Genomic DNA, 16,021 nt, shown 5'->3' on the forward strand with positions numbered 1-16,021 from the left:
ACAATACCTACTAGCACAATGGTTATCAGTTATAAAATGTACAGGATTCATCTATAGGTCAACTCTGGCTTGGGCCTATTGTCCAAGCCTTAGCACTTCAGTAATGTGTAAATGTATGAACAAAACAAAGGGTGTTTTTGTTTTCCCACTAGAAGCCTGGAGCGCATGGACTGGATAATACAAACCTGAGATTTGGCTGGGAGAGGGCCAGGAGAGGAGAGAGAGTAAGAGAGTGAGAAAAACAAAACAATACGGTTCTGCCTTTCAAACAGGCGTGTGCCTGGAAATCCTTTAGACCTTTGGCTTCCAGGCAAAATGAGATTCAGTTTTCACTGGATTCTCTTGTCTCTGAACAGTATCTCTTTGCTTTTTGCATTGGTGAGTTAAAGCATTGTTATTAGGGCAAAAAGTAGCATAATAAATCATCCACAATTTGCAGTCTGCAGCATCGCGAAGGTACGGAATTGTGTGGATACTGCAGGGATATCTGTTTTTCAGTGGCAGTTTTTATGCTTCAGTTCACCCTAAGATACTCCTGTTTCTTGGAGTTTGCATCTTTTTCAGATGAGTCTTGTGTAGAAAGTATGATGATAAAAAAAATGTTTGCCTCTTCTTGTTTTGTTCTTTTGTTTGTTTGCTTGGTTTGGTTTGGTTCTGAGTGTTGTTTTGCTGTAGGATAGTGAGCCAGTTAGACCAGGAGTAGCCATGACAGATCTTGCTACTGGGTTGTATATATATGGAGCAATTATGACTGGTTTACTTCAGAGGTGGAAGACAAGGAAAGGACTGCACATTGATGGTAATTCTTTGTCATCTTAGGTAGGAGTTTTAAAAAAATTTGCTTTTAGTTGTTTGAACCTAAGAACACTATTTTGACATTAATGCAAATTAGTACAACTAATGGCAACAATAATAATGACAATAATGGCATTAGTGACTGTTTCCTTATTCTGCCACTCTGGCAGTGACCATTTTATATGACATGGTTATACTTACCACTGCATTATGTTTAGTTTTCACTATTTACAAAGGACCTCCATGTTCTTTGACTACATGAGTTAATCAAGGTTTGTACCAGCTCTGAGATTGTAAGTAACAGTTGTAGATAATTTGAGATAGACAAGCATAAATAGTGAAACCACTGTTGGAAGAGAGGCCTTGGCACTGGGTGATACTGCTACCAGGGTGATGGAATGACTTGCACAAAATCACCCAGAATAATCAAGTACCACCCAAGTATCAAAGTAGTCTAATGAAGGAGGTCTCCCTTTTGGCTCTGGAAACTAAAGAATAAAGTAAGCCTGGAGATGCAGCATTTTCTCTAGGCACATTCAAGAGAAATCTCATTAAAATTATAAAGACAAAGATGTTTTGATCATGAAAGGCATACCATATAGCACAGATAATGAGAACTTTAAATTACGTTTGAACATTTAAGCATGATTGGTGCAATGATTTATACTTCACAAAAGCAAAGTGATGTTGATGTAAGCTGCACGTAGATGATACATGGTCGGTTGCTGCTGTAGATGCCTGCTGGTAGCAACAGGGTAAACAGTGTGCAGGATTTTTTGTGCACATTTTAAAATGTACATCTAAACTGTATACAGTACTAGTCAAAGCTACTACAGTGCTCCGTTATTTTAAACTTTATTCAATGGTATGTTTGTTCACATTATACCTGTCAGGACAGCTGAGAGATAATACAGTGACCATTGTGCAACTAGTTGGCCCTGGTGTGAGCAGGAGGTTGGACCGGATGCCCTCCAAAGGTTCCTTCCTGCCTATATCATTGTATGACAATAATGATTGAGACAAATGATTGAGGTTGCTCTTGTTTTAATACCTACTGAAATCAGATCTGGTAACGAGGCGAAGTCCTTGCTTAAATAGACAAAGGATTTTTAATTTGTTTCAGAAATGTCTGTAAGGACCGAATTCCTCATCATACTTATGTATATTTTTAAATGTTTTGTCTATATTTGAAAAATGTAATAAGCAGGTTAGAAAAAAATTGTAAATGTATGTTAAACTCTTATTAAATATTTTGTATATATAGGAAGTATTTTTTGTTTATGGTATCTTACGGTGTTTTACACTATGGCAGATTCTGCTTGATTTTTTTAATTTTTAGTTTATTAAAACAACTTCCAGTAAATCCCGGTAATTTCCAGAGTCATTCTGTTCTTTTCTGATTCCTTCTTCCACTGGTTTTTGTCTGGTTTTAATGGAGCCTTCTTGATTATTATTTGATATTTTATTGAATGCTGAAAGTAAGAAGTGTTACAGGCTGCATGAGTAGGAAGGGCTTTTGAGACTGTGGCTGGAGGAGATGGTCTGAGGAGTACCAGGGGGGATTTTTTTTTTTAATAGATTTTGCTAATTTTTCTGTGTGTCCTTTGAAAAATGAGAATGGCCTTGTATTTGAAGTCCCCTTATATTTGTGGCAGTATAGTAGTTCTGGCTAAATCCATGAGAATGGCCAGAGTCTGTAAGGATAAACCACAATGAGGTGGAGAAGAAAGCATTCAAAATCTGTTTGGGCAGAAGTTGGTTAATTAAGTCTGTCCCACATTACACAACACCTTAGCTTGGCCAGCTTACTATCTTTGTTAAATACGTGGCTTCCCAGCAGTAAATCTGGATGAAATGTCTTAGTACTGTTTAACTCATTTTTTCATAGGGAAAATGAAAAAAATGTGCAATTGCATGTATTGGACCAAAGAAATACCTATGTTTGCATTTTCCCATGAAACTTCTTTTCCAGAAAGAAGAAAACCTTCAGACGGAGTTTTTGGGTTTACATCCCGTATTGAGGAAAATGGCAGTATTTTACGTTACATCCCATCACTCCCAAAAGTGGAACACAAATAGCAAAAGCTGAGTGTGATATATTAATGACAGTGTTTTGAGAATATTGATGTATCAAGAACAAGACCCTCTTCAGTGTCTCAAACAGACGACTTGGGACAAATACCCCATATATCCTTCCTAGCTTTAGCAGCTGTTGCTAGACCTAGATATCTCTTGAGGTATTAGTCAGATGATTGAAATAAATTTATTGAGGCTCATGGCAGTAGTTTTTTACTGTATGAGAATCTTTCCTGGAGGAAAAGTATGATTCTGGGAAGCCAAATGGACTAAAAATGTATGTGGAAGACCTCAGCGATACAGGACAATGGGCTTGGAGACATGCTAATTTTCTTCTCACCAGTATATTCCATAGCCTACCTTTAGCATACAGCAGACTTGATTAGATTCAAGGTCTATTCTTCTTCCCAAATATAGGAATAAATTAATGAAAATATAGAAATAATTTACATTTAAATGAAATTAATGGTACAAGAGGAACTTAGCGGCAATTTTCTGTCTCAAAATACGATTGTATAGATCATTTACAAAAATCATTGTCAACTGAGTTCATTTTTTTGATTTATAAATTGTTAAAAATAGAGGCACGCTCAGTGTGAATAAGCAGAAAAAGTGGTTTTAAAGTAGACTATGGACTTTTCAAGGTAAAGAATGTAATGAAGAGGTTATCAGAAAGTAAGTCAGCTTCAAAGACTCAGGGAGTAATTCCTCTGGTCTGTCTTGTTCCTATAGCTATGCTGAGAGGCCAAGGAGCTGTCCTTCATGTCAGCCATGGACTTCTGTGGTATAAAGGAGTCTTGTAAAATTTTTGATTTCCGGGTCTGTAGCAGTCATGTGTTTTCCTCCTCTGCGCTCTTCACTAATGGACAACTTTGGGCTGAGCACAGCATGTGAACACACACACAGTCCAAGTTGGACTATGGCCCAAAAAAGTTGTCTTTGAATATGATGGATGAAAAGCTGGACATGAGCCAGCAATGTGCACTCACAGCCCAGAAAGCCAACCATGTCCTGGGCTGCATCAAGAGAAGTGTGGCCAGCAGATCAAGGGAGGGGATTCTCCCCCTCTGCTCCGCTCTCCTGAGACCCCACCTGCAGTGCTGTGTCCAGCTCTGGAGTCCTCAGCTCCAGAAAGACCTGGACCTGTTGGAGCGGGTCCAGAGGAGGCCACAGAAATGATCAGGGGGCTGGAGCACCTCCTCTATGAGAGGCTGAGAGAGCTGGGGTTGTTTGTATTGTTAGTAAAGGTGAAGACTTTTTCTGTTGTCTTCAACCCTTTATTTCCTGTCTAATAATTAGACCTAGACTACTGAGAGCCTGCTGGTCTCCTTGCCGGCTCTGAACTGTAACAGGCCAGAACAAGCCCCCCCACATGTCATTCATGGCTGCAGGCCTTGGTTTTGGAAACCAAAGACAAGACCAGACTGCGAATTTCTTCCCAGAAACCCCACCCACACATGTGGAAAGCAACACCACCTGCTTTGTTAGTAATACTGAGACTTTTTCTGCAGTTTTGATGCCTTTATTTCTTTTATTGTACAATAATTAGAGTTAGGGGGCTGGGATCTCTTGGGGACCATCCTGAGCCCCAGCTGCCAGCCCGGCCAAACCAGGGCCCCTGAGGGACGCTCCCAGGGTCACTGGTGATGGCAGGGGGGCTTCTTGCGGGGCTGGGAGGGGTCTTCAGGGCTCCCGCCCTCCTCTTTGGGGCTCACTGGGGCCCCCCAGGGGACCATTGGCTGCCCCAGCTGGGAGTGGAGGGCCCAGGCACAGCCTCCTCTGGGTCCTCCTGCAGCTCTTTTTGCTCCCCATAGGTGGGAATGGGGTAACTGGGGGGGTTTCTGGGCTCCCCTGAAGGGCTGGGCTGGGGGCAGGAGACTCCCCTTGGGAGGCAGCAGGGCGGGGAGCAGCCTTGGCACTGCCCTCCCACCCCCCGGCAGCACGGGCGTCCCGTGGTCCATCTGACGTCCGGCCTCCCCGCTGCACCGGCACACGACGGTGTGCACAAGCTGATGGACAAAGCTCCTCATGTGCCTGCCTGGGGTGTCCCACAGCAGCTGGATCAGAGCCTCCTTATCCGGGCCAAAGTAGTGCAGGCTAGATAAGACGAGGCTCTGCACTGCTGCTGCTTCCTGGGCATCCTTGAAGAGCTGCCCCAGCACCTGATGCAGTCAGGGCAGCAAGGGATGGAGGGCTGCGGGCCAGTCGCAGAAGACGGATGCCCAGACGTAGGCACAGAAGCCGCCCACCGGAGCCACGGACAGCTGGGCGCGGCTGGGTGTCCGCGAGCTCCTCCTGTCAGGCGGACGATAAGTGATGGTGCTGCAGGTGGTGTGATGACTCCTCAAAGCTGTCGTCTGCCCACACTGAGTGCAAGATGGATCTCACCTTCCTCTTGCAGAGGGGGCACTCGGGCTTGCTCTCAGCCCACCGCATGATGCACGGGCAGCAGAATTGGTGGAGGCATGGCAGTACGTAGCTGGGCTTCTCCCAGCTGTCCAGGCATACTGGAGAGCAGTTCTCCAGCTCCGTGGCCATGCTCTCCACATGCTGCGGTGGGCTGGGGGGAGCTGGGGATGTCGAGCTGCTCCTGCTCACTGCCGCTGCACACTAGTCACACTAGAAAAGGAAAAAAGGCCACAGTCATTTGCTGCTCCAGGGAGGGGTGGAAGAAATGTCCAGGCCCCTGGAAGGGAATGAAAGGGCTCAAACAAATGAATTTCTAACAATTATAATGTGATGTGATGTATGAAAGCTTTGCTTGTGTTTTGCTTCATTTGTTTCTCAAGGAATCTTGACTTCTCAACTGTTTCCTTAGGTCCCTTTGTCTGTTTAGCTAAGATTGAAACACTCATTAGGCTCCCTACGTAAATCACTGATAGCAGACTCAAGGCCTTCTGTGGACACTTGGGCAACTCCTAGAATGAGATAAGGGGGAGTTTGAACAAAGAGGCACAGAGACCCTGTTATAGGGAAACTGATTTTGCTGATTTAGGAAGGAGACACCTGGACTTGACTTTACAGCACATGCTCCGGAAAGAGGGTCAACTAGCAAACTGTGAAGTCTACTTACTTCCTCCCTCGACCACCAAAGACCCTCACCCTATTTTCACTACTCATGCCCGGATTATGTAAATGCATTCCGGGAACTCATTGAGATACCCCTTTCTAGGAAATCTAGTGACTATGTCTGATTTGTGTGTATGTAAACTGTTGTCCCTTGCTAATTCTTCGGAGCCCTTATGGTGGAGAATCCCCAGAGCAACCCCAGCGCAGCAAATAAAAGAATACCTGCTTAACAGTTATACTGGATTCTGACTGTTAATTTCTTTGTTTCAAGAAGGAAACCCTCCCAGCTCCCCCGGGTGACAGTTCCCTGCACAGCTCACCTCTGCTGCTGCAAGCGCGCCTCCTGGGTGCCACGGCTGCTTGAACCCGGCAGGGCCGGGGAAAATCCTTCAATGGCTCTGGGGTCGGGCACTGACCTCACTTGCAGTGAGGAACTCCCGCCGCACCAGCAAAAGCCTCGCTCAACACTCCAACCTCGCATACTCGCTCAGCTGGAGCGCGGGCACGAGCCAGCTGGGTGAGACTTGGTGCCCGGATTCGAGCAGCGAGGGACGCGTGGTCACCATCCATCGCTTGGGAATGTCGCAGTCCATCCCTCGGTGACATCAGAACCCATCGCTCGGTGTCCGAGGGGGGCGGGGGGACGCAGCGCCAAACAGCCCCAGCGCCTCCGCCTGCCGTGAGCCACCAGCGCGGCTCAGCGGAGCAGGCGGAGCCTTTTCCCCGCCAGACCCCCGCCGGGTCCGCGCCCCGCCGGCCGCACCGCCCCGGGACCGCCAACAAAATGGCCGCCCCGCGCCGCTCCTCAGGCGGGGCTCGCGCGCCCGCAGCCGCCGGGCCGGCCGCCAGGGGGCAGCTGCGCCCGCCCCGCCCCTCGTCCGCGGCCGCTGCGCGCGGGGCCGACACGACCCGCCGGGGGCTCCGCGGGGTCCCCCCGCCCGGCACCGCCCGTGTCCCCCAGACACCGCGCGTGCCCCGAACCCCTGCGGCGCCCGGCCAGGCCGCGGCCGGGGCAGCGCCTGGAGGGACTCGCCGCTCCCCGCCCCCGAGGCCGCATCCGGCTCCCCCGAGCGCGGCGCGGCCCGGCGGGATGCGGCAGGAGCGGGGGCCGTGCCGCCCTCCCGAGGGCCGCTCTGGTGCCCTGGGGACAGCGCTCGGCCAAGTGCCGGGGCCTGGTGTCCCCGCGGCCCGTGCCAGGTGCCGCTCGAGCCACAGGAGGCCGCGGGCCTGCAGTGACAGACCACTTCGGCAGGCCCTGGGCTCTCGTCTCCTGGTGCCGCCAGCCCTTCTTCCCACTCCCCGCTGCTCGGCCCACAGCCCGTGTGCGATGGAGGCCTGTGCCGGGGGGAGCGGGGCGAGTGGGCAGCCACCGATGGCCGGGCTCCTTCGTCTCTGTCCTCTCCCATGCAGCAGCGACCGAGAGCCACAGTGAGCTGCTGCTTCCCCTGAGAAAGGCAAGTTCTTCTGCCTCTCATGGGGGGCTCTGTGCCCCAAGTGCCTCCAGGTCTTGAGGTGACCCATGGGAAGGAGCATCCAAAAGACACGGGCAGGACCTGACTGCCCGGCACCAGCAAATGCACATGGAGAGATGTTTACGTGGGGAAGACTGAGCTCTGGAGACTCTTCGAGGCCACCAGCTGACCCGGCAGTGCTCTTTTTGGTGCTGACGAGGAACCTGAGGCAGGGAAGGAAACAGCTTTTTTGGTTATGTGGCAACTACAGGGGAGCAACCAGGACCTAATTTTCCTGAGCCCAAGCAGGCTGGTTGAACCTAAGCCTCACTGTTTGAAGTTACACCAAATGCCATTCTGTTGATGTCTTTGATTTCTCCCAAGACATCTCATCCTGCTTCAAAGCCCTCGACTATTTGAGAACTATTGACGGTAAGCGACAAGAACATCATCCCTCTCCAGAAAAGGAGATGATGTGGTGAGCTGTAGCAATTTGTGAATATGCCCTGCCTCAGCTCTGCCTAAGCCTTTAGCATTGGCTCAACTCCTTTTCTCTCGATGGTGATGACAGTGGACTCCTGCTGAGCTCAGAATACTTAAGATAAATCTTCAGTTCTTTGGCAGCACGCATCCTATCCCACCCTCTTCTGATTTGTGTGTCAGTAGACATGGACCCAGTCTTCACGGAGGGACTGGAAAACATCTGTCTCTATGGGTACCAGCAAAATGTCACTCCTTTACTGCAGCTGATGCACCACTGATTGCCTAAAGCAATTGTGGAGGTCAAAACTGCTGAGATGTTTGCAGATCTCAATGCAGAGCTGGGCTCAAAGAGAACAAAACATGATTTCAATGATGAATTGAAAGGAAAGCACTGACATAAAGAGAGTGATAGGCCTCTGTGTGTGCTCAGCACGGTGCGTGGTGCTCAAGGCAATCAGGGCCAGGTTCCGGCCATAGGAAATGTCGTTTCATTGAGTTATAATGGCTGGCACAGGGCACTTTGCACCTGTTAGAAACCTAATCTTTAAGACCTTCCAGACATGTTCAGGGATGAAAATTCCAAGGACCATCAGGTAGGAAGACACCTTCTCTGCTTACAGAGGTAGAGCCCATTACAGCCAGAAGGTAAGACTCAATGGAAGAAAGACTGCCAGCTGCTTGCTGTCTTCCTCTGGTTGTTTCCCATGTGCTGCTATCAGACAGGACACTGGCTTATGTGCAGCTTTGGTCTTGGTAGTAAAGCTGCCAGTTTTTCCTTCTCCCTGTGCAGGTGCTTCACAGCAGTCCTTGGGCAACTAAGGCCAAGGTCTCAGGCACACTTACTCTCCTTAGTTCATGTGGCTTTGTACCAAAAGACAAGGCAATTGATTTACTTTTCATCTTCACCTTGGAAGCAAAGGCAATGGTATGCATAGAATCTGCATCTGAAGCAAATTTTCCTTCTTAGGAGGTTGTGACACCTCTGCAGTTCTGAGACTGTCACATTCCAAAATGCAAAGAACAGAGGGATTTCAACCCCAGCTACAAAGCACTTCAGCAGCTTTGGGCTTTCTCTCTTTCCAACCCACAACCCCATTCCCCCATTTTGTTTTGATTTTTTTGATTGTTGATTTTATTCTTCCCTAAACCCAGAAGTGATGGCATTGAAAACACTAAGGAAGACCTTGGAGAGAAATGGAATGCCTAATAAGATGAAGGAAAGCAGAATCTAGCATTTCCATAATGAAAATTGAGCAGACTAATGTGAGGAGACTCTCAAAGTTTTAATGTTGCTCCTTACCACAGATTGTGTGTTGACTTCCCAGAAGAAAGCACCAATTAATACTTCATGGTGTAGAAAATCCTTCCCTTCCACTTGGTTCCTCAAGACCTGCAGGCATTCAGACTCAACTTTCCCATTGCTGTTTTCCTTGGAGATGACGCACTGCAAGATCCAGCAAGGTTCAGAAAAAGTGATTCTTTTTTTTCCATCATAAGAAAGACAAAAAATTAAATTTAAAAGGAAATTCAACAACCCCAGTGCTCCTACCACTTGGTTATATTGTCAAAGCTAGAAGAAACTGTGACTTGGCTGCAATAGGTAAATGATTTGTTCAAACTTCACTTAGAAGGAGAGGTTCTAAGTCACTGCAGCTTTACATGTTATTTGCTTGGCGGGATTGTGGTAGAAGCAAACCGAAAATAAAGAGAAGTATCCAGAGGAAAACTGGAGGAAACAAACTTGGAAGACAGATTTTGACTCCTTTCAGGAGTATACTTGCAAGTTTTACTGCTGATTTCTTTCCATCTAAAATGTTGCACCAGGAATGCTGATACCATGAATACCCAGAGCAGCCCTTCTAGTTGCTGTATATAAAATAGCAAAAAAACACGGGAAGCAGGAAACAGCAGCTGTAATCACATTATGGACAGCTGCATTTTCAACTAGCTTTGCACTTCAGACCAAAGAAGGTAGAGACAAATCTGTGATGGCACTCTCTGTGACTCTGAATTTATGCTGGTCATTGAGATGTTCATGAAGGAATTCACCATACCACTAGTCCTGCAGGCTCCTGAGAAGTGCCAGCCTGGCATCAGTGCACATGCACCCTGATTCCCAACTACCTGAAAGGAGGTTGTAGTGAGGTGAGTGTCAGTCTCTTCTCCCAAGTAACAAGACATGGGACAAGAGGAAATGGTCTCCAGGTGCACCAGGGGAGGTTTAGATTGGATATTAGGAACAATTTATTCACTGAAAGGCTTGTCAAGCACTGCAACAGGCTGCCCAGGGAAGTGGTTGAGTCACCATCCCTGAAGGTATTTAAAAGACCTGCAGATGTGGCACTTAGGGACATGGTTTAGTGGTGGGCTTGGCAGTGTTAGGTTGACAGCTGGGCTGGATGGTCTTAAAGGTCTTTTCCAACCTAAACAATTCTATGACTCTATAATTTTTAATGCTAAGATGTAAAACTACTGATGTAACCCACTAGTGTAGATGAAAGATTATTACTCTTACCCATATCTGCTCTTACAGGCAAGGATGGGACAGGAAGGAGTGCTTCAGGGACTTCGTGAATGAGCTCCACCAGTTCCCCTTCATTTCCTTCAAGAAAGTAACTCACAAAAAAGGCAGGGTCTGCAATGATAAATGCAAGGATTTGTCTCATCATTAGGTTGGAATTGGGATGCTGGGATCTCTTTTCATGGGTAACTAGGAAACAAAATTTCCATGGCATAGGAAATCCCAACAGGTGGAAAGTTTAGAATTACTTCTTTTTAAACTTCTGAGCAGGAAGATTTTGTTGTAACTGCCAGCACTTACATAGAAAGCAATTCCTTTCTCCTGGGGAAGGAAGGTAGGGAGAAGGGAGCAAGCTCTGAAACTCTCCCATTAGCTTTAGGGCTGCTATTTGTGAACTGTACTTCAAGAAAAGCAATGGGTGTCAGAATCTGACCAGCCAAACTCAAACTTTGCAGTGTAGGATGTGGGAGAACATCTCAGGAGAAGCACTTTTAAGCTTCTATTGTAAAAGCCTGTGTTCACTGAAACTAGGCGGCCATTTTGCCAATGATTGCAGAACAGACGTATTTTGTGCCAGCAATTAGGGAAGTTCTGAAACACATCATGTAAAAGGAACATTCTTCCCGTAATGCCAGAACATGGGATGATGCATTGAAAAAGGATATTTGAATCAACAACTTTCCAGTGATTTTTAGTCAGAAGGTCAGGAATTTGCATGTATTTACACGTGTAATGTGTAAATGTATGAACAAAACAAAGGGTGTTTTTGTTTTCCCACTAGAAGCCTGGAGCGCATGGACTGGATAATACAAACCTGAGATTTGGCTGGGGGAGGGCCAGGAGAGGAGGGAGAGTAAGAGAGTGAGAAAAACAAAGCAATACGGTTCTGCCTTTCAAACAGGCGTGTGCCTGGAAATCCTTTAGACCTTTGGCTTCCAGGCAAAATGAGATTCAGTTTTCACTGGATTCTCTTGTCTCTGAACAGTATCTCTTTGCTTTTTGCATTGGTGAGTTAAAGCATTGTTATTAGGGCAAAAAGTAGCATAATAAATCATTCACAATTTGCAGTCTGCAGCATCGCGAAGGTACGGAATTGTGTGGATACTGCAGGGATATCTGTTTTTCAGTGGCAGTTTTTATGCTTCAGTTCACCCTAAGATACTCCTGTTTCTTGGAGTTTGCATCTTTTTCAGATGAGTCTTGTGTAGAAAGTACGATGATTAAAAAAAATGTTTGCCTCTTCTTGTTTTGTTCTTTTATTTGTTTGCTTGGTTTGGTTTGGTTCTGAGTGTTGTTTTGTTTTAGGATGGTGAGCCAGTGACTGTGGCAATCATCTTTTTCTTCCTCCACAGTCTTCATCTAATGGACAACTCTGAGCTGAGCACAGCATGTGAACACACACATTACATTATTCTGAGTTGCAGTATGGGCCAAAAAAGCTGAGTCTTTGGATATGATTCTTATAAGTAAAAGATGAAGAAGGAAGAAGTGCTGCTAATTAGTATTGTCAAGCTTCTATCACTACCTTCTACAGTGAGTAGAATTTCAAGTAGTTGTGTAGATTTGTATTGTATATATGCATCAAGTATCTATCCTTTTGTTATCTGACTGTAAGTCTGACCAAAGTCTTAGGCTAGGTTATGCTTGATTTGACTCAGCCTGGAGACTTTACGTATTGTAAGATTTCTGTTTTTATTTTTTTTTTAAATCAACTTAATGGACGAGTTATTACACGAACTTTGAGTAAAACTGAATGCAGTGATGTAAGCATAGAAGTCCATATACAAATGAACAAACTATTCTGATAGTACTCGCTCCTGGCTGTAAATGTAAGGGTAATGCATGGCTGCTATAGTCTGTTTCCCATCTGGTTTTGTCTGTTTCTTTTTCATTTTCCAAAATGCTCTGGTATCAAAAAGATTATTTAACAAGTTTTTAATTTGATTAAGTGATGAAATTAATGAAACAGTATCATTTTCTAGTACACAACTGTGGAGCTTTTTTAATTCTCATTGTGTTGCCATGCTTAGGACAACAGCTTGAGTTAAAGTCAAAGATAGCTTTGAATCATTTGGTATCAAGGTACTAATGAGCTTTGGAGACATTTCAAATACAATTTTTGTCTCCTCAGCCAGGTGTGGCTTAATCCACTCTATTTGTCCCATAAGCAATATGATTTCCAATACGTAACTTTCTCCTCATACTGCAGAGAATTTTTCCAAAAGGTTAGTCATACTTTTTGCAACACAGAAGATGTTAGATTATTACCCAATTCGACCCTGAAATTTGATGGCCTGACAATAAATATTTTTTCCTCAAAATCTCACATCATGAACTATGCTAGTTTCTATATTCTGATTTGTGTGGGTGTGTTTCCTACTCTTAAAAAATGTTTGTGAACAAAAGTAAAAAAGCTCTTTCTACATGGTTTATACTCAAGGATCATTCTTCTAAAATGTGAACAAAGCTGTGACAATGTGAACAAAGTATGTTCAGATTCCAAATAAAGAAATTAAGGATTTAACACTGTAGTAAAAGCATTGCAGCCTTTTGCATGCCTTGTCATATTTGTTATGGACTAGGGCCTATAAAGGTCTGACCTCTCTTCAGAATTCAAAATGTAATTGATCACTGGAGTCCTGTCATCTGCTCAGGTACGCTTACGGGAATTGTTTTCAGCTGTTTTATTGAATAGGAGCATTCTTACTATACATTCCCCATATATCTTAGAAATACTGGTAGACTGTTTCAAGCTTTTTGCTGGCCCAAGTAGCTGCAGATGGTCCCAGCTGTCACTTGGTTAAACACATCCCACTGAGCAGCATTAAACTCTTGGAACTGAACTTTTGGTTTTAGTTACATTTGGTTTTGTGTTTCTGTGACTTCTGCCAACTGTTCTTGGTCCTACCTTGTGTAGATTCTTCTATGGCACCACTGAAGGCTTCTCAGATGTGAATCTACTAACAGACCTGCAGAAAACATTTTCCGTAAAACAATGTCGGCCCTGATGCTGATTATTTTTCTGCTGTGGGATATGGGAGGCAGAGTGTTGGTGAACAAAATACACCACAAAGTAAAAAGTTGGTGAGTTTACATTAGTCATTGTCAAAAACCTTTCAATGTCTGCATTTTTAAAGCTAAGGCCCCATTTTATTAGAACTTCCATTTTATTTAGAAATTCAAGTAATTTAAAAGCCATGTTTGTGGGAGCTAATAGCTCTGGTCTTGCTCTGTTTTTCCTTAAAACTAGGGGATGCCTTTTCCATTTAAGCAGAACAGTAGGAAATCACATGGATACAGATGGGTGCAAAGCCTGATACTTGCTTGTCTCCCCTCCATGCTCTTTCTGTACATATGCTGAGGCAATGTGATTTGCAAGCCTACTGATGCTGAGCATGAATTGTGATTCAAATTAGAATTTCTGTGGGAATACTTCTCTTTAGATGATGTCCAGAAAGGGTGTAATTCAGAGGTCCGGAAGTGAAAAATCAGGCACCTTTACATATTAACGCAGGCTTAGTGAGGAACACTAGCACCTGTTCTTCCTGCATTACATACCATCTTTTAACATTAATTTATTACATTTCTATTAAAGCTTTATACTGGTCAATTAGTGCAGGCTGAAAGCTTCTCATATTTTCTGCTCAAAGATTATCCTCATGAAAATGTTTAAAATTAAAATTCTAAGTTACTCAAATAAAAATCATGTATTAGTTTTACTTTCCTTGTTTTGACTACTCTACCATTTGTTATTTTCTTTCACATCATGCAAATTTTAACAGGGCAAATACTGTGTGTAGTCCTTACATTGCTTACCAGCCTATGTTTTGGCACTGGCTGAACAAATTACTTGGTTTTATCAAATTTAAAAAAAAAAAAAAATTCTTTATATTTCCTATGAGATCTTTCAGACTTTGTCTTTCATAGTAATGAACAGATGGGTTTTAATTTTTTACCCCATTAGGGTAGAAGGATGTTTTAAAATATAAAGATTTTCTAAGGACCAGAATTTGTTTTCCAACTTTCTGTTAAATAAATGATTGTAACATAAGAATAGTGAATGTTCTCTAAATCAGATTTAGGACCATTACTAGAAAAAGTTGTTTAACTTCCTGATTTAAAAATCTTTATATTGTTTCTGTAATACATTTATCTACTTGCAAACACATTCAGGGGCTATACTTAGGGTAGGCAAGAGAAAGAATTTTAGTTGATATCAGTCACTTAGTCCAGAGAATTAGGGTAAGGACGTGAAGGAATGGGAGTTGCCTGTAACCTTCCTCTTTAGTCAGTGATCTCTCCATGCAAAAATACCCATCCAGTTGTCACTCCTTCTCCAGGTTCATCTGTTTCTTTGAAGGCAGGGCTGAAAAGCGATTAAAAAATAATCCAGTTATAGTCAACAATAAAAGAATATGGTCTTTGGTATGTAGAAAACACACAATGCATGAATGGAAGGAAGGCTACTGGCCTAAATGCAATGTGAATGAATGAGTTGGCAAGACAAACTGGAGGACAGGTTATCTGGTCAAGGTAGTAGGAGTTAAGAAGGTCCTGCTGCTTCTCATATTCCCATAACAGGGTCTGGATTTGGACCAGGGAAGAGGAAGGGAGAAGGGGGAGGAAAACTAAGAGATTTAATTTACAAGGTGGATTGGAAATACAGAGACTTGAGAGGTCTATTTTTTGAGGGTGGCTATGTTTTCTGTCACAGGATCCCAATACTCATTTTTTAGCAGAATTGATCTTCTGGCAGGTTATGTTCCTGAATTACTATAATTAGAATCATGGAATCATAGAATGGTTTGGGTTGGAAGGGACCTTAAAGATCATCTAGTTCCAACCCCCCTGCCATGGGCAGGGACACCTTCCACTAGACCAGGTTGCTCAGAGCTCCATCCAACCTGGCCTTGAACACTTCCAGGGAGGGGGCAGCCACAGCTTCTCTGGGCAACCTGTTCCAGTGTCTCACTACCCTCACAGTAAGAATTACTTCTTTTATATATATAATCTAAGTCTACCCTCTGTCAGTTTAAAGCCATTACCGTTCATCCTATCCCTACCCTCCCTGATAAAGAGTTCCTCCCCATCTTTCCTGTAGCCTCCTTTAAGTACTGGAAGGCCACTACAAGATCTCCCCGGAGTCTTCCCTTCCCCAGGCTGAATAACCCCAACTCTGGGCCTGTCCTCATAAGGGAGGTTCTCTAGCCCCCTGATCGTCTTTGCTCGAGCAGGTCCATGTCCTTCTTATGTTGGGGGCCCCAGAGCTGGACACAGCTCTCCTGGTGGGGTCTCATGAGATTGGAGGGGTAGAATCCCCTCTCTCGACCTGCTGGCCACAATTCTCTTGATGAAGTCCAGGCTTTCTGGGCTGCAAGCACACATTGCTGACTAGTAGTCAGTTTTCCGTCCACCAATACCCCCAAGTCCTTTGCCTCAGGGCTGCTCTCAATCCACTCATCACCCAGCCTGTATTTGTGCTTGGGATTGCCTTGACCCATGTGCAGGACCTTGCACTTGGCCTTGCTGAAGTTCATGAGGTTCACATGGGCCCACCTCTCCAGCCTGTCCAGGTCCCTCTGGATGGCACATCCCTTCCCTCCAGCGTGTTGACCGCACCGCACAG

The 16,021-nt window shown here is 44.8% G+C and overlaps 1 long non-coding RNA gene across 1 annotated transcript; it reads right to left on the bottom strand.

Moving 5' to 3' along the window:
• Positions 1 to 4,988: 4,988 nt before the first annotated feature.
• LOC141918599 (uncharacterized) lies at positions 4,989 to 6,743 on the bottom strand. The gene is made up of 2 exons (XR_012621727.1): positions 6,261 to 6,743; positions 4,989 to 5,490 (listed from the first exon to the last, which is right to left on the bottom strand). It is a non-coding gene; the product is annotated as an uncharacterized LOC141918599 (long non-coding RNA).
• Between the last annotated feature and the right edge of the window lie 9,278 nt (positions 6,744 to 16,021).

This window comes from Strix aluco, chromosome Z (assembly GCF_031877795.1).
Source record: "Strix aluco isolate bStrAlu1 chromosome Z, bStrAlu1.hap1, whole genome shotgun sequence".
Lineage (NCBI taxonomy): Eukaryota > Metazoa > Chordata > Aves > Strigiformes > Strigidae > Strix > Strix aluco.